Here is a 24,240-nt window from a genome sequence, read left to right as displayed (position 1 = left end):
TAATGTCGTTACGTTATTGTTTAAAATGCTTTTGTTTTTGCTCAGAAGCATAACAGAAACTAGAAAGAATTTAATCCTCTGGTTTCAAAATAGTAGTGTACTAGGACAGAGCCAGTAGAGATACTGGAGAATACATCGAATTCTAGTATTGTATTCTTCGATAAAACTGTAGCCTATTCTTTTCTAGTCTGATGCTAGAAATGACATCGATACCTCATTCTTTGCACTGTCCACTTCTCTTTCTTCTCCCTCTATCTATCTCCTTCTGGCCGGCCGCGGTGGTCTCGCGGTTCTAGGCGCGCAGTCCGGAGCCGTGCGACTGCTACGGTCGCAGGTTCGAATCCTGCCTCGGGCATGGATGTGTGTGATGTCCTTAGGTTGGTTAGGTTTAAGTAGTTCTAAGTTCTAGGGGACTAATGACCACAGCAGTTTAGTCCCATAGTGCTCAGAGCCATTTGAACAACTTTTATCTCCTTCCCTAGCCTTTCCCTGTTTATTTGCTCCTCCAGCTTCTTCTGTCCATCTCCTCTTTCATATCTCTCTCTATCCATCTCTACGTTGCCCTGAATCTGTTCATCTCCTGTTTTCTTTCTATGACCGTGTGCTACTTCCTCCACTCTAAAAGTGAGTAATTTATGTAAGAGATAGGAGATTTATCACTTAAGAAGTTTGCGACTAATTCTTTTGTTAGAGAACAAGGTACTTAACTTATCGATTGTGATTGAAAATCAATCAGTTTGAAACAGTAATTCAAACGATGCATTTGAAACAAAATAGAGTGAATAATAGTTCTTAGGTATACCAGTTTTTCTGAAGCTTATACAGCAAGCATCTGCATCGAATGAATTGTGAGAAATAATGTTTCGTATTCATTTCATCTCGTAATACAGCTGATCGACATGAGAACATGGAGAAAATGAGTTTACTCTCTACAAAATAGGCAAGTTGATAGGGAAATGTTTGCTGCTGCCATATACCGGGTGGTCATAACGTCAGTATAAATTTGAAAACTGAATAAATCACGTAATAATGTAGATAGAGTGGTAAAAATCGACACACTTGCTTGGAATGACATGGGGTTTTATTGAAACAAAAAAAAAATACAAACGTTCAAAAAATGTCCGACAGATGGCGCTTCATCTGATCAGAATAGCAATAATTAGCATAGCAAAGTAAGACAAAGCAAAGATGATATTCTCTACAGGAAATGCTCAATATGTCCACCATCATTCCTCAACAATAGCTGTAGTCTACGAATAATGTTGTGAACAGCACTGTAAAGAATGTAGGAAGTTATGGTGAGGCATTGGCGTCGAATGCTGTCATTCAGCATCCCTAGAGATGTCGGTCGATCACGATACACTTGCGACTTCAGGTAACCCCAAAGCCAATAATTGCACGGACTGAGGTCTGGGGACCTGGAAGGCCAAGCATGACGAAAGTGGCGGGTGAGCACACGATCATCACCAAACGGTGCGCGCAAGTGATCTTTCACCGGTCTAGAAATATGGGTTGGAGCGCCATCGTGCATAAACATCGTACGTTCCAGCAGGTGTTTATCAGCTAATCTGGGGATGTTGTAATTCTGTAACATATCATCGTACCTCTCACCCGTCACGGTAGCAGTTTCATTGTCCAGCGCCATCTGTCAGACATTTTCTGAACTTTGTTTTTTTTCGGTTCTAGTAAAACCCCATGTCATTCCAAGCATGTGTGTTAATTTTTACCTCTCTATCTACATTATTCCGTAATTTATTAAGTTTCCGCATTTATGCTGACTTTTTGATCACCCGGTATAAATAAATGAGAAATACATTACAAACCTCTTCATTTGTTTATTATCTGTTTGCCCATAGCTTCTTCCGCTTGTGCACACACCGACACCCACACCCAGACACCCACGCACGCATACACACACACACACACACACACACACACACACACACACACACACACGTAGCCAATTACGTGTTATTGTCTGGCCATGTATTTATTCTAATCTTCTATGAGTCCAATTCCTCTGAGCCCATCTCCTCTTTCCCCTCTCTCTGTTTCTCCATCTCCTCCAATATTTGATTTGCTTTCCATGATACCGCCCCCTCCCCCCTAAATACGAGATTCCTGTTTCTTACCCCAAGAGTATTTCGTTCCACATAGTTTGGTTGCAGTCGATACATGGCCTTGGGAGGAGCTTCTTATCCGTGGCTTTTTTGGGCCACATGCGAACATGTATTCAATATATTTGTTTGCTTATTTCACCTGTATCTCCAGCGAATTTCGGCCTGAAGTGTAGTTTTCATGCATCTCAACGTTTATGACGCCTTATGTCTTGAACTATGTTCTACATCGACTTTCGACGAAAACGTGCTGTCACCGTCAACTCTCAGATTCTCCGCTGTTTCACATCAAGCGACTCTAGGGAGGACGTTAAATGTATGTGCGGTACTGAGCCGTGTGGCATGAGTTTCGGCCCTGAAATACGCTGCCAAAAATTATTGGCTCGCCACAGTACACATTTTCACGTGTGGTTGACGCCCTGGACAACGCAAGTACGAGACAAATCGCGCATAGTACTTAAAGCGTAGCAAGTTAACTAATTACAGGAAGGAATTACCAAAAGGTAGCTTTCCGACGTTCACACGTATCTCCCCTTCTAATCGTCGCTTCATCATCAGCAGTAGGGTATTGTAATACCGCAGTACTATTTTACAAATAGTGACTGATGTAGGTACAAAATGTGTTTCACATTCCTGAGGTTTGCTTTTATGTCATTTATTTTCACCCCATGTCTTCAGCCTTAGATATTTGTGGTGTGTCTTGCTATAACAGTAAACCTTTCCAAACTTCAAGAAAGGTATGTGCCAATTTTGACAGGAATTCCTTCAGGCTTTACAGAGATGCGCTCATAGGTTATTGTCCCTGCACTATCAACTCTAGAGGTGACACGTCATCGTTACTGCCACCAACAAATCTAGCTACCCAAAATATATGGATTTGAAAACAATACCGGTCGTTATGAATTATTTTTATGTTTCACTTCCACTCGCCTCGAGCTCACCACAATACTTATACACAAATAATTATATAAATAATAACTCATGCATACTCAAATTTGACTTAAATTGCTCGAGAAGGGTCTGAGATAAGCTTGTTTTCACCTACCTCCCCACCTAAGTGTTAGATGGTTCTTACTCTAACAGAAATCCTTAGTGGTGCGCACTTGAAAACTCACCAAAGTTTCATAGCAGTCGGTCGTACAGCAGAGGAACCCATAGAATACGCACAAACACTCATTTTTATATAATACATTTATATTGATAAACTAGTGGGATTAGGGCCGCCCTTGCTACTCTTACATCTAAACAGAGTCTCAGCCGATTTACTTAATGTGCAACACGATTTTTGTAGGAAGACTTTCGTTGCATATGGAAAACAACACTAGAAGCAACTATTTAAAAATAATTGGAAGCTGTACTAATCATAGTAGAAAAAAATCGGCTAATATTAGCTTAGGAAAGAAATAACAACAAAAACAAATACACACACGTAGATTTAAGGTTACGACTATGACACGTAGGTACCTGAGAGAAGAAGGTGAGGGAGAGGAATAGTGACTGAGGGTTAGTAATGAAGAGAGAGGGAAACAAAATAGCCTGACTGATCAATGAGAGAGAGGCATCCATCGGGTCCATCTCATATATACGAGCTTTGTGCTTGTTTCCGTGTCTCGATTTTTCTGTGACACGAGCGTCTAGAACGGATGTGTGTGGGTTCCCTAATATATTACATAATTGTGGACCTGACATATCCCCTTATCCTTGTCCCGTCATTTAACCTGTTGTGGGTGACTGAAAGGAGTGAATGTGATTTCTCGTAATAGTAGCCAGCTGTTTGTCTGTTACTACCATTTTTCCAGTAGCCGTAGTGTAAGCAGAAAGGTCTATGTAGTCATTAGAGAAATTTCATCGCAAGTAGGAGGAATTAGGTTGGCAGTTAACTATAGATCGTATCTTTGGTGGCTACACCCCACCACGCGGTAGTGGAAGCGGAGCGCTATGGTTTATGATAACACTTATCTGCTAGGGTAGAGTGGATATGGAAATGTTTGTTGACAGTCTAGAGATGGAGATATCTGAACTATTTAGTGTGTGTGCACGTGTATTTCAATCATTTTTATTTCAGTTATTTTGATAGTCAGGGGTTATCACGATAGTTATCGCAGGACTAATTTCGAGTGAGGATTTACTACAATTTTTCAGCTTTTAGTAATGAATACTTCGTACATGTGAGTCAGGCTCCACGTTTGGTGCAGTACAAAGAGACTTTACCTTCCCAGATAGATATTATAGTCATATTGATCTCAATATGTACGATAAATTTTTTTAAATGTAATTACGAGAGGCGCAGTGTTACCTTTTACATTGTTCATGAGTTTTAGAAACTTGAAAGTCTATGGCTTTGTGTAACCACACTGCCACGCGAACAATGATTGGAATTACGTCTACTCCTTGTCAGTCTACAGTGAATAAGGCAGTGTTACCCCATAACATAATGAAAGTTTTTATTTTGTTAACTGATTTTATTCTCAACTAATGTACTCAGATTAAAGCGTATGACAGGTCCTTATCAATCAATGTATCGACCTCAGTATGTAGTGTGGAATGAGTATGTCATCGTCTTATTCTTCTGCACTTCATGTTTTGGGCATTGTTGTCTGTTTCGCCCTCAGAATATATCTGACCATCGTTTCCTTGTTCTTCTCCGATTTCTTGTTCTTTTAGGCCGTCAGTACATCAGTCTTCTTGTGATCCTCTCATTCGGCATTCTATCAACATGCTTTCTCCAATCATTTCTGCAGTTCAAATTTTTTCTTCCGAAGACTTTATTTCTAGTTCATTCGATATTGTTTCATTTGCAGTTTTATCTGAAAAGTAGCATCCTTTTACTGACCTTCAGAATCTGATTTCGGAAGCCTGCATCTTGTTCGTATCAGCTTTTGTCAACGTCAAAATTTCAGATCGTTAGAAAAAAGAGGCACATCGATTATTTTGTACGACTTTCTTTTCTAATTTTAGTTCTTAGGCTTGTATCTAGCGTACTGCATGTTTCTTGGAACGTGAGTAACTCGTTCCTAAAGTCCTTTTCATACTTCCTAAGGAATTATAAACCTTAAATAATTGTAATATAGTGTCACTAATTAAAATTTTGGTTCTAACGATATATTTACAGGTGATGGCTATTACTTTTGCATTTATCGTGAAAATTTTAATTGTCACATAACGTCTGTAATATATATACCGGTCATTGCAGCTAGTCTTCAGTTTTACTTATAATAATCTCATCATTGACGCTTAGCGTCGTTTCAAGGGTAAAATCTGGTGCAATACAAAACGCCTCAGTTAATTTTGTACAACAATTCTCTAATCAGAAAGTCTATATGAATTGTAAACGATATGTGAGACACGCTACATTCCTGCCTTACATCTAGGTTTATATGTATCGTTTCACTATACCTTTGGTTTCCAACACATACGATTATTGTTGTGTCCTCATACATACATTTTAATACTTTAATTAGGTGATTCGGATATTCTCGTTGAGAGTTGATTTCCCGTAATTTTTTCCTATTCGTGATTATGGAACTTTTCAGCTGAGTGGACTTTACTGATTTGTAGAATTTGATTACATTCAGATTCTTTTGAAAAGTAAGACCTCTTTAGCTGTAAGTCTTTTATTTATAGGCGCGATGGGTTTCGCAGCTGTAAAAACTGATAGACACTGAATCATGTAAAGTTGCAAAAAGGCATGACTATGAGTAAAATGGAAAGTTGTAAACGGGATAAACGCACAAAATCAATTGATGTTCAGACAGAAGAAAGAGAAGGGAGGACGCACCGTTCGTAATCAGCAATTTTCGCTAAGCTGCTACTAACGGTAGGTCATTCCATTCTCCTATAAATAAAGGACTTACAGATGAAGCGGTCTTCTCTTTTCAAAACGGTATAGCCAGGACGTGAATTCCCTGATTTTGAAGTCTCCTGTTTAACTTCAGTTTGTCGGACCACTAATTTTCCAGCATGTGCTTACGCCTTCAGCCGGCCGCGGTGGCTGACTGGTTCTAGGAGCTTCAGTCCGGAACCATGCGACTGCTCGGTCGCAGGTTCGAATCCTGCTTCGGGCATGGATGTATGTGATGTCCTTAGGTTAGTTTGGTTTAAGTAGTTCTAAGTTCTAGACGACTGATGACCTCAGATATTAAGTCCCATAGTGTTCAGAGCCATTTGAACCATTTGAAAAGCTTACGCCTTCAGCGTTTGTGGATCAGTTATGCATCTCATTAAATATCTGTGAATTTTTATCATGATTGAAACTGGGTTCTTCTTCGTATATAGTGTGGCATGTGTGACCGCTTGTTGATCAGAGCACGGTGTGTCTCACGTCTCTAGCAGATATACTCTCTGCTGATGATGCATTGGGCTTTATGATGGTGTTGTTGTGGGGTAATGCGGCGTTCATTTCGATTTACTGCGGTGTTAGAAGTTGTACGAATGAAACACGAGTTCCTGTCTACCATAATCTTTTGTTATACCTGTAGTCATTCAGTTTGTTGCACTGATAAACTCATTTAATCTTCGAGTGTTGGAGAGGGTCATATCAGAGTGACATGTGCGGTCTGCAATTGGGCCAAGTTTAACCAGATTGGCCAACAAATCATTCATAGCGTAAGTTGAAAAGGGGATCACGACTTCTGCATTGCAGCCCTTCTTGCCCATCCTTAAAGTATATGTGGAGGGGTAAGATGAAAAGCACATTAACCGAATTAGACGTGATATTCTACCTCCATTATCAATACGCTGAATAAACCAAAGGTTATCTACTGCATTTTTTAAAGGTAATTATCCGATCGAATCACTGAATGGACAAGTAGTTCGATTATTAAACAGGGTGATACGAATAAATTAAAGTGTTTACCAAATATAATTTCGTAATTGTAATCTTTTACCCGGTCACCCGACCAAGAAAGACAGAGACTAGCAACATTTTATATAGATTTCCAGACAGCATAGACGATTGCTGATAGACTAGGAATGTTTGCAAGAATGAATTCAAATGGGGCAAGATGGCTGCATTTTTTTCGCTGTTTTACAGACGGAAACATATGCCAGTTTTGAGAAAATAGTTATGAAGCTGACGATACTGAGTCATCAAGCTATTTCTTAATTATTACAGGACATGCGACTGTGCTCACAACGGAGGGCGGCTTTTTGTAGAGGCAGAAAACTGAAGAGATAAGAAGTAGGCAAAAGTTTTAATTTCATGGATATTAGATAAGTGAGACCTTGTGATGTGACTGTTATGTTATGAAAGGTGCCTACTCCTAATGTGAGAAAATTGGGAATTAATGGTCGCTGAGGAGCCGATGGGTAGATGTAGCACGTGGTAAATATGTACATACCAATTCTGACCCCTGACTGATCATTTGAGGTAGTTACTTGGTCAAATGAACAGATAAGCAGCTGGACTGAACAAAATCATTCACAGTTAGTTCCCATCGTCTTGAGTTTCCGCTAACAGTGCCTTGCTGTATTACATAGCTGTCGCGAAGTTTCGGGAGAACAAGTAGTGGCAGAAGTTTAAGTTTACACGTCGCACCCTGTCACACTGTTTTCCGGGCATAGATACAAGCGAAAACCTTTCCGGATATGATGACAAGAACTTTGGATCAGTTGAGATGCACATTCGAGGTTAAACTCAAGTTATTCATAATTTTGTAACAGGGCATTCGGATAACGTCGTTAAGATTGGGAGACAAATTGCTCACGGACTTCAAAACAAACTTCTGTTGTGATCCTAATATTACCTGGGATTGTTAACTCATTTTTTCGTCGTTTCTCGATAGATCAACATTATAATACATAAAAAGTACAATACTGCTTATGTTCTGTAGAATGAATTTATTGCATTACCTGATTTTCGGCTTATAAGGCCTTCGTCTGACTTAAGCTGACTGCTGCCTCCAAAAAAAGTTACAATATTTGTCTTGATTTTTATGGTGACGTACCTTTACGTAGTATTTCGTTGAAAACACAGTTCGTTATACTAATTGTGTTATGCTGAATTTGCTTTTGGTCTATTGTAAACGACAAGAAGCTGTACAGCATATCTGGTTTATCCATCATTGTTTGCATCGAAGAATTAGGCCAAAGTCCGTCACCACAAAGTCAAGATGAGCAATGCATACGGTGCAGTCACGTTAATGTCACCACCACCTACGTTCGACTTAGGTGGCCGCACTAGTAGGATAGGGTACACAAAATTGTCGGAGGGAAGTAGGAAAGAGTGCAGCCATTGTCGTAATGTCGATACGGTACGACATGATCATTGGTTTTCAGGCCTAGGGTGCAAACGGCTTGTTTCGACTCTTGGCGTGTCACCGTGGTTAAAGTATACAGTATATGGAAAAGTGGCGTCATCCAAAACCGGCGCCGAGGTAACTTCGGTGCGCAGCAGGCTATAGATGACAGGGATGAATGATGGGTGCGGAAGTGTGTACCTGCGAGTAGACGAGCAACTGTTGAGCAACTAATTGCCTACATGAACCGAGGCGCTGCCAACAGTGTCTCCTCAACTACCGTTCGGCACCTGTTACTTTGTATGGACCCCCGTAGCAGATACCTTGTTTATGCACCCATGCTGAATGCTGTTCATGGACATTGAACGTCATCATCGCAACCGGACTTCCATTGAGTGTCGAAAGATGACCTTTTCAGTTGAATCACGTTCTATACTCCATCAGTGTGAAATGTCTGGAAGCAGGCGCCGTGCAACAAACGTCCCAATTGTCCAGGATGGAGCAGAAAGTGTTTTGATCTGGGGAACGTTTTCTTAGCACTCCCCGGGTGATCTGGTTACTCTGCGAATCACAGTGGATGAACACAAGTATGCATCTGACTACAGGGGGCCACGGCCACTTTTATGTGCCGCTTGTTTTTCCTCGCCACGATAACATCTAGCAATAGAACATTGCTACGTGTCACGCAGCTCGTAGTGTACATATGTGGTTCGAAGAGCCCAAGGATGTGTTTACCGTACTCCGTCCGCTTGCCACGAAACCCTCCACATTTCAACGCAATCGAGGATATGTGGGACCATCACTATCGGGCTCTTCGTACCATGGGTTCTCAACAAAGAATCATGGCTCAACTAGTCCCTGCTCTGAATATGGCATGACTGCACAACCCTGTCGGTACTTTCCAGATCCTTATTGACTATCTTCCTACCGTCTGTACTGCAAAAGGTGCTTATTCAGGTTTTGGCTGGTGGTCACATTAATATGAATGGACAACGTAACTTCTTTGGCGACAGTAATCAGTTAAAGTCTGATGACGGCCTTGTAGACCGACAAATGCTTAACGCAATAGATTAGTCGTGTAGAAATACAGAAATGTAGTGCTCTCAATTTATGATCGGGTACTTCTTTGCGTTCATATAAGCCCGACGTTTTTGAGCCACCTGAGCGCTGAAGAAGTACTGCCTTTCGTCTGGACGGTCGGAATGTTAATATCTTCAAGTCATCGGTTTGAAATGTCACTTACAAGAGGAAAGAATCGAAGAGACGTCTTAGAGACAGAACCACACCGGTCGAGTTTAGCGAAGGACAACACAGTGAACCCGGGGCCGACTGGATGGTAGGGTTCTGACAAGACTCTTCTGTTCATTTTGTTTCCCTGTGTTGTATTGTTCAGTGACCGCTTATGCTTTAGTTCTACGTTCAGCAGTGCTTAAGTAGCAGAAGCAATCTCATCTTCGGCCTGACGCCACTATTCAAAATGGCAACCATACAGTCTACAGAAGGTTGGTTGGTGATTACCTGAATGAGTGTTTTTACATTTATTTTTGTATTAATAGATTCTCCATGTTTCTACGTTTATTTTACAGTGTTTTGGTAATGAAATTCGCTGCTAAAATCTGTGATAAGCTACAATGTTTTTCAATTGCAGAGTCCCCAGGAAAGTTTAATTCTATACTGCAGTATTACAGATTTTAGGTTGTCGTCTTCGGGAAACTATTAACTGTTTCATTACCTCGAACCTGTGACTCGCGTATTGGTTATAGAAACGCTTTTACAATTGTTACTTTGGAGTAGCGTTGGCTTAATTACACCATTAAGAAGAGTAAACATAACTTTGCGTCTAGGGGTGTTTAACGATCTATTTATATTTGAAAATGTAAATCAGTTTGGCAATAAATTTACGGGCTACAGGTCATACACCTTCTACTCCACACTTTAAAAGTTCCTGCAAAGCTATCAAAATAAAAGCGGAGGAAGAGTACTTTTACAGAAACGATAGAATTGTATACTTGCTAACAGAGTGAGCTTTTCGTAAAATGTAATATATCAAATAACGGATGAAGTAAAACGACGTTTCACTACTTACCGCGGCTGGCAGAGGTCGGTGGAGGATCTCCTTGAAGATACCTGAAACAGAAGTGCCGCAAGTAAGAACATCTCACGTTTGCAAGAGAGAGAGAGAGAGAGAGAGAGAGAGAGAGAGAGAGAGAGAGAGAGAGAGCAGCGGCATCTGAGGTTAACTTCAAACTTATTTGCGGCTGTAAAATCAAGAGATGGACTGCTTTCACGTCCGAGAGACTCAGACATCTCGGGCGGTTGAGAAGTTGGCAAAGTGCTGTATCCGGTGGCCCTGGTCGTAGCCACTCACGAAGCCCGCTTGCGGAAAGCGCGCTTCAGCACAAACTTCTACTGCTACAGGGACGTCGCGGGACACACTCAGAGCGCGAGTATTTTCAGTTTTACGACGCAGAAAGAAATTGGCTGCTACTTGAAAGTTCCATACGTAGAACAGGATATCAGCCTCTCCGATGAGTTACCCACCTCTAGCATTAAGCGTAGTCGTTCAGGAACTGTGACTTCAAACACGTTTTCATGAATGTAAAGTGTTATATGAGGTATCTTAATTATGAAGTGAGTTAAGATGCTTGTGAGACAACTTTTTTTGTTAGGTTCTAAGAGACTACGCTGCACTCTACTGAAACATTTCGCGCACACACAAGTCTTTTCATCAGTGTGTGACGTCCAGTTGTACAGGCTCCAGGACTGAACCCTGTCGCACTCCTTAGCGAACAAACTTCCAGAACAACTTGGTATTCTCCGACAACTCTCTCAAAGCAGCACAATATAAGAAAATGTTATCTGTCGTCTTTTTCTGAGTGCTATGTTACTGATGACAGAATAAAATGCTGTAATAAACCATTGTGTTGTCTCGATTGTGTATGGTCATCAATAATCTTACTAAATACAGAGTTTTTTATGATAGTGTGTATGTGAAATCTGGAATTATATTTTTTACAGCGAATTAGTAATTAGAGGCATAGTGATATTCCCTCCATCCAGCTATTCAACCAGGACTGTTCACGCGCGATGGTCGCGGCAGAGGGTGTGCGGTCCTGCAGATTTGGCAGTGTGTGGGGTAGTGCAATGGTTAGTTCACATTCAATAGGATAATAACAACCATCCGTGAATAGTGAAACAACTGAAAAAGCTGAAAGCAAGTAAGTGGAAATATCCTGATGGAATCAGTTCGGGTTTACAAAGAGCACTCTGCAGCATTATACCCCTACTAATCTCTCCTTTATCGCGAATCTCTCGCCCATCGCAAGGTGCCATGCGACTAGAAAGAAGCGCAGGTGACTCCTGTAGATATGGAGTGTAAAACAGCGGACCTGCATAGTTACAGACCAATATCTTGAACATAGGTTTTCTGTAGAATCCTTGAACATATTCTGAGTTAGAATGTAATACATTTATTTAAGAAAGAAAAGCTTCTATCCACAAATCAGCAAGAATTTAGGGAATTCAGATTGTTCCTTTCTCACAAGACAACCTGTGATCTATGGATGAAGGAGGACAGGCTGCGGAGTGTTAATGAAGGTGCAAGCACAGGCTCCCAGATATTAGAGTCGTTTGAATACTTGTTAAGTAACTTAACCCAGCATGTTGTCCTCAACAACGAGTGTTCGTCAAAGACAAGAGTATAGTCAGGAGTGCCCCGAGTCTCCCAAAGTAGTGTGATAGGAACGTTGTTATTTTCTATTCACTTGAATGATCAGACGGACACGGCAACCAGCAGTCTGCTTTTGGCTGCTGACGATACTGTGGTGTAGGGAAAGGTGTAGGCCTTGCGTGACTGTATGAGGACATAAGATAGACCAAAATCTAGCTAGTGTGATGAATGACAGCTAGACCTAAATGTACAAAAATGTAGTGTAAGGCAGCTGAATAGGAAAAAGAAACCAATAATGTTCTGATACAGCATAGGTAGTGCGCTTCTTGACACAGCTACGTCTATTAAATGTCTAGGAACAACGTTCTAATGCAATATGAAATGGAACGAACATGTAAGGATTGTAGTTGGGAAAGCGAATGGTGGACTTGGATTGAGTGGGAGAATTTTACGAGATTGTTGTTCATCTGTAAAGGAGACTGCATATAGGATACTAGTGAGACCCACTGTGGGGTACTGGTCGAGTGTTTGGGGCCCCCACCAGTTGAAAATACAGGACGACATCTAAGCAGTTGAGCGTCCGACTGCTAGCTTTGTTAGTGGTAGTTTCGAAAAACACTCAGGTCTGATGCAGATGCTTCGGAAACGAAAGTGGGAATCAACGGAGTGAATGTGACATATTTTCGAGGAGGTCTGTTAGGAAATTTAAAGATCCGGCAGCAAAGGACTGACTGCAGAACGATTCCACTGCCCCCAATGTAATTCTCGCTTAAGGCTCTCGAAGAAAAGACAAGAGAGATTAAACTTCTCACGGAGGCATACAACCAGTCATTTGTCATTCGCTCTATTTTCGAGTGGAAAAGGGAAGGAAATGACTAGTATTAGGAAAATGTGCCCTCCACCATGAACATATGATGGCTTTCAGAATATGTATGTAGAGGTAGATGTAGATCCTAGTTCAAATTCTCGTTTGGTTGTTCTGTCTTAGTATTTTACTGATATCCACAAACCGCGTAAAGCAAATGCCAGTATGGTTCCTTTAAAAAAGGACGCTCAATTTTCTTTTTCATCATTCCTTAAACCGAGTTTGTGCTCCATCTCTAGTGATCCCGATATCGAAAGCATGTTAAATACTCTTCCTTTTCCTTACTCTTTTGGTTAGTGCGGTGACAGGGCAGGACGAGCAGCTGCGTGGTGTCAGTTCGGTTGGCAGTCTGACAACTGGAACTCTAGAGGTCACATCACTATGGGTCAGAGCCGAGGCACTGTGGACAGTGGCGGACAAGACTTTGGTTCAGCGTCGGAGCCAGGCGTAGCGCGCAGGCCGAGTCTGCTTTCATTGGCGCGGTTGGCTTGTGACTGGCCTCTGTCGTCAACTGAGGGAGCAGCAGTGGAGATGGAGCCTCACGACAGAAGTGGAATCAGCCACATCGATTTGGAGCCAATGTAGGATAGCCGTGAGCAGCGGTGAGCAACACTTCTGATTTGTCGCCAGGACTGGCTTGACACGCCGACAGAAGATGTTGATGTTCCCGGCGTGACTGGCCCAGCGATTGGTCCGTGAAAGCTGCCCTGTATACGAGTGAGGACATGGCGGCCGCAGCTGTTATCTTCGCGAGGAAGCAGTCGGGACTGGGCAACAGAAACAGATACTCCTAGCAGTCTGGAGCTCAGCAGTAGCCACCTGGAGATGAAGCTCGAAGGATTCTGCAGCCAGGAATCGGGTTGGACTGAAGGGCTGGGAGTGGCTTGCTTTCAACATTGTGGATCATACCAGCTGAAGGAGCGGAGAGTATTTGGCTTCAAGCGTGCAAGAAACGCAGTGCATCTGGGAAAGGAAAAGTGCTGGCGGTAGAGTGTTTCCTGCTACGACAGAAGAGACTATGTTTGTGGTCATTAAGGCTGTCTTATTGTGCAGGTGACTGAGTAACTGCTGGCATATTTGTCACCAAGATATAACGCTTGTTAAATGCAACTGGGCCACTGCTAGGAATGACATTTGTAGAGAAGAGCTCTATTTGGTAGAATTGTGTTCAGAGCGAATTCTGTCTATCACTGCCGTTATCTTTCTTTATCTTACTTCCTGGTGGGTGTACATATGCTTAGTGTCTAACTGCTTATCGTGCCTTTCTATTTGCTTTGTTTGTATCTTGTCTGTCTACTGTTAACTAAAAGTGTCGGAATTCGGTGAGTGCGTTTCGCAACTAGGTTTTGGACAAAGATTGTTGATAGAGAATCCTTATGTTCTCATATTGCTATGTGTGTTGTTAGTTCTGTTTCGTAATTAGCACCCCCTTGATTGTCAGATTTCTGATACCAGAGAGGCTTAATACGAGGGTTGGAACTTTAATAGTGGCAACAATTTATTTGCAGCTCGTACAAAATATATATATATATATATATATATATATTTCAAAGTTTTTGTGACCTTCGAAGTGGTCACCAGCATTGTGCATAACCTGTAGCCTGCAATGTGGAAGTCGTAGGATACTCTTAGCAGTGCCAGTTGTGCTGACAGTTCGAGGGGCGCCGTGTATTGTCCGACGAGGAGCGGAGAGTATTTGGCTTCAAGCGTGCAAAAAAAGCAGTGCATCTGGGAAAGGAAAAGCGCTGGCGGTAGAGTGTTTCCTGCTACGACAGAAGAGACTATGTTTGTGGTCATTAAGGCTGTCTTATTGTGCAGTTCTGAAGCGAGTGCTATGAAGTCTTCCCATCAGTTTAGAACTCGAGATGCACTTACGATGGCTTAAGACAGGGGAGTGCAGTAGGTGGTATAGCACTTAGCAGCCCTATCAGTCAAACAAATCAGTAACAGCTTGCACTGTACGTGCTTGAGCATTGTCCTGCAAAATGATGCTCAGGTAATGCAGAAAGTGTCATCACTTATGTCTCTACGCTGTTCATTTATGGAACACAACCTACGGGCAGCTTAGAGACAGACGTGATAACACTCTCTGCATGACCTGACCATCATTTTTCAGGACAATGCTCAAGCAGGTACAGTGCAAGCTGTTACTGATTTGTTTGACTGATGGGGCTGCTAAGTGCTATACCACCTACTGCACTCCCCTGACTTAAGCCCTCGTAAGTGCAACTCGATTTATAAACTGAAGGGAAGACTTCATGGCATTCGCTTCAGAACTGCCGCAAATTCGTCGGCAATACACCGCGTCGCTCGAACTGTCAACACAACTGTCACTGCTAAGAGTAGCCTACGACTTCCACATCGCTGGCTACATGTTATACACAATGCTAATGACTACTTTGAAGGTCAGTAAAACTTTGAAACACACATCTATTCTGTACGAGCTGTAAATATATAGTTGCCACTATTTAGGTTCCAACCCTCTTACTTAGTATTTAACATCATTATACTAGGCTGGTGCTTCCTTATTTTGGTATATTGACCCGTGCTCTTTTTAGAAAGCTAATTGTTCTACTGGGTCAAGAATTTCACTACATTATTTAATTTTATTTGGGCTCAAGTGTTGTTTGATGAACGTTCCGTGTTTTCCTGAATTGTTCATTATCCTATATTTCTTTTGTGTTTATACCCACACAACCCCTAGACACTTTCCAGTTCCATCATTTACCGTGCCACAGTGTATCAAGTAATAAAATGTCAGTCTGTTCGTCGCGAACAGTTTACTCCACGGCTTTGGAAACAGCAAGTACGATCTACATCTACATCTACATTCATACTCTGCAAGCCATCTGACGGTGTATAGTAGAGGGCACTTTGAGTACCTCTATCGGTTTTACCTTCTATTCCAGTTTCGTATTGTTCGTGGAAAGAAAGAGTGTCGGTATGCCTCTGTGTGGGCCTAATCTCTCTGATTTTATCCTCATGGTCTCTTCTCGAGATAAACGTAAGAGGGAGCAATATACTGCTTGACTCCTCGGTGAAGGTATGTTCTCGAAACTTCTATAACAGCCCGTACCGACCGTCTCTCCTGCAGAGTCTTCCACTGGAGTTTATCTATCATCTCCGTAACGCTTTCACGATTACTAAATGATCCTGTAACGAAGCGCGCTGCTCTCCGTTGGATCTTCTCTATCTCTTCTATCAACCCTATCTGGTACGGATACCACACTGCTGAGCAATATTCAAGCAGTGGGTGAACAAGTGTACATACTTCCTTTCTTTGCGAATTTCATTTCCTTACGATTCTTCCAATGAATCTAAGTCTGGCATCTGCTTTACCGACGATCAACCTTATATGATCATTCCATTTTAAATCACTCGTTATGCCTACTCCCAGATAATTTACGGAATTTAGTGCTTCCACTTCCTGACCCGCGATGTTGTAGCTAAATGATAAAGGATCTTTCTTTCTATGTACTCGTAGCACATTACACTTGTCTACACTGAGATTCAATTGCCATTCCCTGCACCATGCGTCAATTCGCTGCAGATCCTCCTGCATTTCAGTACAATTTTCCATTGTTGCAACCTGTCGATATACTACAGCATTATTCGCAAAAAGCCTCAGTGAACTTTCGATGTTACCCACAAGGTCATTCATGTATATTGTGAATATCAATGGCCCTACGACACTCCCCTGCGGCACACCTGAAATCATTCTTACTTGGGAAGACTTCTCTCCATTGAGAATGACATGCTGCGTTCTGTTATCTAGGAACTCTTCAATCCAATCACGCAATCGGTCTGATAGTCCATATGCTCTAACTTTGTTCATTAAACGACTGTGAGGAACTGTATCGAACGCCTTGCGGAAGTCAAGAGAACCCGTCACATGACCTGGGAACCCGTGTCCATGGCTCTCTGACTCTCGTGGACGAATAGCGCGAGCTGGGTTTCACACGGTCTTCTTTTCCGAAACCCATTCTGATTGCTACAGAGTAGATTTCTAGTCTCCAAAAAAAGTCATTATACTCGAACATAATACGTTTTCCAAATTTCCACAACTGATCGACGTTAGAGATATAGGTCTATAGTTCTACACAACTGTTCGACGTCCTATCTTGAAAAAGGGGATGACCTGTGCTCTTTTCCAATCCTTTGGAACGTTACGCTCTTCTGGAGACCTACGGTACACCGCTGCAAAAAGGGGGGCAAATTCATTCGAATACTCTGTGTAAAATCGAACTGGTATCCCATCAGGTCCAGCGGCCATTCCTCTTTTGAGCGATTTTAATTGTTTTTCTATCCCTCTGTCATCTATTTCGATACCTACCATTTTGTCATCTGTGTGGCAATCTAGAGAAGGAACTACAGTACAGTATTCGTCTGTGAAACAGCTTTGGAAAAAGGCATTTAGTATTTCGGCTCTTAGTCTGTCATCCTCTGTTTCAGTACCATTTTGGTCACAGAGTGTCTGGACATTTTGTTTTGATCTACCTACACACTTTGACATCAGACCAAAAGTTATTAGGATTTTCTGCCAAGTCAGTACACAGAGCTTTACTTTCGAATTCATTGAACGCCTCTCGCACAGCCCTCCTCACACTACATTTCGCTTCGGGTAATTTTTGCTTGTCTGCAAGGCCTTGGCTATGTTTATGTTTGCTTATTGGTCGGTAGTCATAAGGTAATTGTAGGTCTCAGTTCTTGGAAGTAAGCTGGACTAAGGTACTATTGCATCGAGTGGGATATACCCTACATACGAAGGAAGAATAAAATATATCTCTCAGTAGTGATATTAAGCTGTCAGCAACAGCGTTTAGTATGCTTCTGCTGATACTGTCGCTCCAGAAGAGGTTCTTATGTTTTATTTCCTTTGTAGCGTGTTTTAGGTGTTTTAGATATCAATGGCATGGAAAGAATGTAGCCTGGGACTCTTGAGGGAAAGAGTTTCAAGGAACATTGGTACTGACGGTGCTTAAAATAAATTATTGATTTCGTCAGTATGAACTTGAATAAAGGATTCTGTTTGTGCCTTTCCCACACTCAAGCTACGGAGATTCCTCTACATAATTTTTGGGCTCCTTTAGCTACACACGGCGGGACATGTGTGCCTGGTGCTAAGATTAAACTACAACACATCGAGGACACCTAATTCACCCGCTTTATATGTGCGTGACTTCTACGTTGCGGGAGGCACCTACGTCGTGGTTGCTATCAATCAATTCCTTGCCGACAATGGACAGCATTCAGCGCACCCCCAGGTGTCCCCCGTATTCCAGTGGCTACACCAGCTAATGTTCCTGCCCGCGACGTTGATTATACGTACATGACTCCTCACAGAATCAATATACTGGGTAGCTCATTACATTCAACTGGTGTTAACACTAAATCTGTATCCATCTACACAAATCCTCAGTGGAGGATGGTGTAAGAGCTGAAAAAATTTCCGATCGAGAAATTAGGGGGTCTGGACAAGTCTTTGGCATGTTCCTTAGTTTCTAGAAAGCGTTCGATACAATTTTGATCTTCACCTAACGAATAAAACTCGAGCGTATGAAATATCACACCAGTTTTGTGATTGCGTGATACTGTTACATAAAAAGTTATAACACTTGAAAATTTTAGGGGAATGCAAGAAGACCACCGAAAGATCAACGTTTGGTGCAAGGATGCTGGTGGTTGACCATCAAAATAAAGAAATGTAGTGTACTGTGAATAAAAAGACAGAAAGATTATTGTTGAAATATTATATTGTTGCAGGAGAGTCGCTCGAAACAGTCACATCCATAACATATTTGGAAGAATGAGTTCGGATGGATCTGAATTTGAATTGTCACATAAAATTAATAGCGCGTCATGTAAATTCCACACTGAGATTCGTTGGAACAGTCTCAGAAAATTTAGTCCACTCATTTGGGAAGTTGTTCAAATGTGTGCGAGTTCCTAAGGGACCAAACTGCTGAGGCCATCGGTCCCTAGACTTACACACTACTTAAACTAACTTAAAATAACTCATGCTAATAATAATGCACACACACATTCACACATGCCTGAGGGAGGACTCGAACCTCCTGTGGGAGGGGCTGCGCAATCCGTGAAATTGCGCCTCAAAGCGGGAGGCCACTCCGCGCTTCTTTGGGAAGTTACTACATATATGTGAGTAGTATCTGTTCCGTTGCATATGCCCTATGGAACAGACAGCACTTAGTGACATAGCAGACCTATATACAGTGTGGAAAAATAACAGACGCTCCATGTCTTATAAACAACATACAGACTATTCACTTGTCTATTGTAAATGGAGAATACACAGTAGTAAATTTTCGCAATCGCATTGCGAATGTTTGTGTTTTCTAATCTTCAGTTGCGTAAGAGTTGTTACTATAGACGGTTTAACCTTTAAATTACTCCACAAATAAAAATGACAGGTAGGCAGATCGGGCGAACTGGGAAGCCATTGACTTACGGAAATTGTGCGTTCTTCTCCAAAAGCTTCGTGGACGTATGGCACTGAAAACCATGAAGTATGCGCCGTAGCGCCATTTGCTAAAAAAACGCGTACTCACGTTCTTTCTCCGTTAGCTGCGCTATGAATGGATGAAACAATTCCGTCACATATACTTCGTATTTCACGCTATGTCAAAGAAAGAGGAGTCTACAATCCGTGGGCCTGAAACTGCACACAAAACGTCTACTTTCGTATCATGCGGAGGTACCTCAAAGCGTTCCCTGGGATTGTATGTTGACAAATAGCGTGTGTTTTGAAAGTTCGCGTACCCACAGAGTTGAAACCATGTAACCGCGCGGTCTGAGGCGTCTTGTCACGGTCCGCGTGGTTCGAGTCCTCACTCGGGCGTGGGTGTGTGTGTCGTCCTCAGCGTAAGTTAGTTTGAGTTAGTTTAAGTAGTGTGTAAGCTTAGGGATCGATGATCTCAGCAGTTTGGTCTCATAAGACCTTACCACGAATTTCCGAAACCATGTAAGTAGAGATTTGTCTCCAGATAACCATCAGCGATAAACGTGAGTAATCATTCGCAATAGAGGAGTCGTCGTGTGTAAATCGTAGATTTTAGTACTTCCATCACTCTTACTTTGTACACTCGAGTATGTAACAGTTCAACGTGTTCCGACATAACGATCGTTTGATTTTAGTTCAAAAATGGCTGTGAGCACTATGCAACTTATCTTCTGAGGCCATCAGTCGCCTAGAACTTAGAACTAATTAAACCTAACTAACCTAAGGACACCACAAACATCCATGCCCGAGGCAGGATTCGAATCTGCGACCATAGCGGTCGCTCGGCTCCACACTGTAGCGCCTAGAACCGCACGGCCACTCCGGCCGGCTTGATTTTAGTTGTGAGGAAAGACGTCTTATGGATTTCCGTGCACTTCTTATCATAGCCTCAATGGTCACGTTTGGCGATAACTACTAAAACCGTTGTTATAAATTTAGAGATCAAAGAGCAGCTGTCTCTGGGCATTTTATTGTAAATCTTTCATTCAACGTTTGAAATGATTTACATCCACAGATGGTTTCAACAGTAAACACTGTCTGTTCGACTGAAAAAGGCATTATGTAGATCTGTATTCACAACAATCTTCAAACTAACTACTAACAGCACAGTATTGATCACTAAATCGCCGATCTATTGTTAAGAAATAACATTCAGATTGCTTCAGATATCATGTTCAGTGGCCACTCTTATCTTGGCCACCTCGTACATGTACAAGGTTTTTAACAGACACTAACTCAGCAGTAATTGGTCATTGATTCAAACTCAACGGCGACAAGTGAAAATTTGTGCCGGACTGACACTTGAACCGATAAACCTCGCCCTACGTTAGCCTTAACCGCCTTTGCCAGCTGAACTCGATTTCTAGCCGTCCTACACACAGCAAATAATGTTTTTCATCACCCCGGTTCCTAGAATTCCTGAAGAAAGACGTTGAATGTGGCTATTGTATCAAATACACATTCCCTTGGACTGTTCAGACATGCCACAAAACCCGCCCAAAGATGTAACCAAACATGCATGAGCAGCGCCTATTAGACACAGGGGGTCCAAGAGCCGATCAGTTTCACTATTCCATCAGGAAGTAGGCACATGGCTCGTGTTGTCAGTAGTTCAACAATGCTTAGACGGTCAATACCGTAGTTAGAGCGTGTCCGCATTGTTACTTTCTGCCAGGAAGGGCTCTCAACAAGGGATGTGTCCAGGCGTATCGGAGCGAACCAAAGCAATGTTGATCGGTCATAGAGGGGATACAGGGAATCAGGATCTGTCGATGACATGCCTCGCTCAGGTCGCCCATGGGCTACTACTGTAGTGGATGACCGTTACCTAAGGATTATGGCTCGGAGGAACCCTGACAGCAATGCCACTATGTTGAATAAAGCTTTTCATGAAGCCACAGGACGCCGTGTTACGACTCAAATTATGCGTAACAGGCTGCATGATGCGCAACTTCACTCCCGACATCCATGGCGAGGTCCATATTTGCAACCACGACACCATGCAGTGCTGTACAAATGTGCCCAAACATGCCGAATGGACGGCTCAGGACTGGCATGACATTTTCTACACCGATGAGTGTCGCATATGCATTCACCAGACAATTGTCGGAGACGTATTTGGAGGCAGCCCAGTCAGGCTGAACGCGCTAGACAAACTGTCCAGTGAGTGGAGCAAGGTGGAGGTTGCCTGCTGTTTTGGGGTGGTATTATGTGAGGCAGACGTACGCCGATGGTGGCCATGGAAGGCGCCATAACGCCTGTACTATATGTGAATGCCATCCTCCGAACCGATTGTGCAACCATATCGGCATCAGATTGCAGAGGCTTTCGTCTTCATGGACGACAATTCGCTCCCATATCGTGCGCATCATGTGGATGACTTCTATAATGATAACGACATCATTGGACTAGAGTTCTCCAGACATGAACCCTATCGACCATTCCTGGGATAGATTGAAAAGGGCTGTTTATGGACAACGTGACCCACCAACCACGCTGAAGGATCTACGCCGAATCACCTTTGAGGAGTGGGACAATCTGGACCAACAGTGCCTTGACGAACTTGTGGATAGTATGCCACGACGAAAAGAGGCATGCATCAATGCAGTAGGACGTGCTACTACCTATTGGAGGTACCGTTGTGTACAGCAGTCTGAACCACCACCTCTGACGGGATCTCTGTATGGTGGTATAACATGCAGCGTGTGGTTTTCATGAGCTACAAGAAGGTTGGAAATGATGTTCATTTTTAAATCTATTCCAATTTTCTGTACAGGTTCCGGAACTCTCGGAACCGAGATGATGCAAAACTTTTTTGGTATATTGTCAACTTTTTACACACTATTAGCTTCAATTGTCCACATGTCCGACAGGATACACACGAGATACATATGTTAGCTCTCTGTACGTCCTTATTTCCGGACACTGTTGCGGAACTCGGCTGTTAGATACAGGATGTAAAAATCAAACTCCTCCCAGCCGTCCAGTTTCCGAACTTATTTTATTTGACTATCAGTTTAGCCAGTTTACTACGTCATCTTCAGGCTCCTGACCGAGGTGGAATATTCTGCACGTCGGTCAGGGCCCTGAAGATAGCGTAGAAAATCACCGAAACCGGTAGCCAAATAAAATAAGTTCGGCAACTAGACGGCTGAAAGTAGTCTAATTTTTATACCACGCATATTAATGTCTATGAGCACTGATGGCTCACGGTAATTTCAGTGTGGATTCACACTAGTCTGAATTCTTGGGGCAGCCAGCTAAAAGCTACGAGCAGAGTAGTTACTGGACTGTGTACGCCACTAACATATCACAAGTTGAGAAATCGGACGAGCTGCGAAGCATGTCCGGATGGACGAGGCACTTGCCATGAATGCGACACGAGTGCTATTGATAGTACTCGGTCCAGGCTACTAGCGATACGAAATGTTCTTCGCGAAGACGTATCCGGAACATGCCTGACAGCCTTGGGATTCTGAGAGCATCTACCCACAAGTTGGTGGGGTGTGGATGCCATTTTGTTTGTTCTGCCAGGAGGGTATTTTTAATTCCATTTGTATTTTGTCTGTCATCGATGCTAATTACACGTCATTATTTTCGCCTTGAGGGCGTCCTATTTGACCTAAACTAACAAGAAAAAGCAAAATAAATGGGGCATGATTTCTGCTTTGTAAAAAAAAAACAGGTATTGAAAAAGTATACTTACTTACGTTTTCATTAAATATATTCTTTTTTTGCTTTCTGCTGAATACATTCTTTTATTTTCGAACAACAGAATTTTTTATTACCTGCAACATTTTACTTATGTAGTAGACATTTACGTTTTGTTCTCTACAAGGAAGATAGTATTTTAAAAATAGGCGTATAAGGAAAACAACATTTCTGGCGTGGCTCTGGAGATGCTTGAGCCATTTACGTAAGAAAAATTAATGAATCAAAAAAAGTTAAGGCGGTAAGGTGGCAGCTCGCGCAAAGTGGGAAATCTGTGTGTGAGTGCGAGTCCGAGACTGCCATAAATTTCACTTGAAACCGGTTAATTTTTTTGTGCCCATTGCGGTCAACTTCTTCGTATCTCTCAAAAAACTTGCATTAAGATAGTAGTCTAGGATCATCGTTCGACCAATAATTGGATATTTCACATTAGTTTGGGGTCTGTACGAGTTGGAATTGTTAAACGAAATACAGAAAATCCACTCAAGAACAGGACATCACAGATACAGTTACTAAACGCAAAAGCTCCACCGAGATGCTCGTAGAACTCCAGTTGCAGACGCTGAAGGATATAGCGCTTGAATCCGGAACCGCGTGACTGCTACGGTCGCAGGTTCGAATCCTGCCTCGGGCATGGATGTGTGTGATGTGCTTAGGATAGTTAGGTTTAAGTAGTTGTAAGTTTTAGGAGACTGATGATCACAGATGTTAAGTCCCATAGTTCCCAGAGCCATTTGAACAATTTTTTTTTTCTTCCCGCGTACTGTTTGCGACTAGAATTGGAAAAAAGGGCCGAGGTGGGGGAGGACGAACCGCAGGTCACCACAAGGGGGCTAGTGAGGTCTAGTTGAACTAGAAGAGAACTCATCCTAGTGAAATTCCTGTGATCAATACTGTAACTATTTTCGTTTTGTGTCCTACGCACATTGAGATATGTACGTTTCATTACTGAATTTAAACATAATTGTTACAGATATCTGGTTCGATGTAATAAAGGGTCTGAGATTATGTCAGTAAACTTGCACATGGTATAGAGTAAGAAATAAAATAAATTTGCCTAGTTATATCGTGCTGAGTACAGTGGGATAGCAACTCATTTTGAGATTGTGATGCAAAAAGAG

At 42.3% G+C, this 24,240-nt stretch overlaps 1 protein-coding gene across 1 annotated transcript in view; it reads right to left on the bottom strand.

The window, feature by feature from the left end:
• The window catches only part of LOC126272493 (sex peptide receptor), a 3,488,090-nt gene that overhangs the window by 1,571,209 nt on the left and 1,892,641 nt on the right, over positions 1–24,240 (bottom strand). The window contains exon 7 of the mRNA XM_049975380.1: positions 10,440–10,480. The gene's annotated coding sequence lies outside the window, so the exon portion shown is untranslated. The remainder of the gene's footprint in view (positions 1–10,439; positions 10,481–24,240) is intronic.

Source organism: Schistocerca gregaria, chromosome 5 (genome assembly GCF_023897955.1).
Source record: "Schistocerca gregaria isolate iqSchGreg1 chromosome 5, iqSchGreg1.2, whole genome shotgun sequence".
Lineage (NCBI taxonomy): Eukaryota > Metazoa > Arthropoda > Insecta > Orthoptera > Acrididae > Schistocerca > Schistocerca gregaria.
Note: the sequence above shows the minus strand (reverse complement) of the source record. Positions and strands in the feature narration are given on the sequence as shown.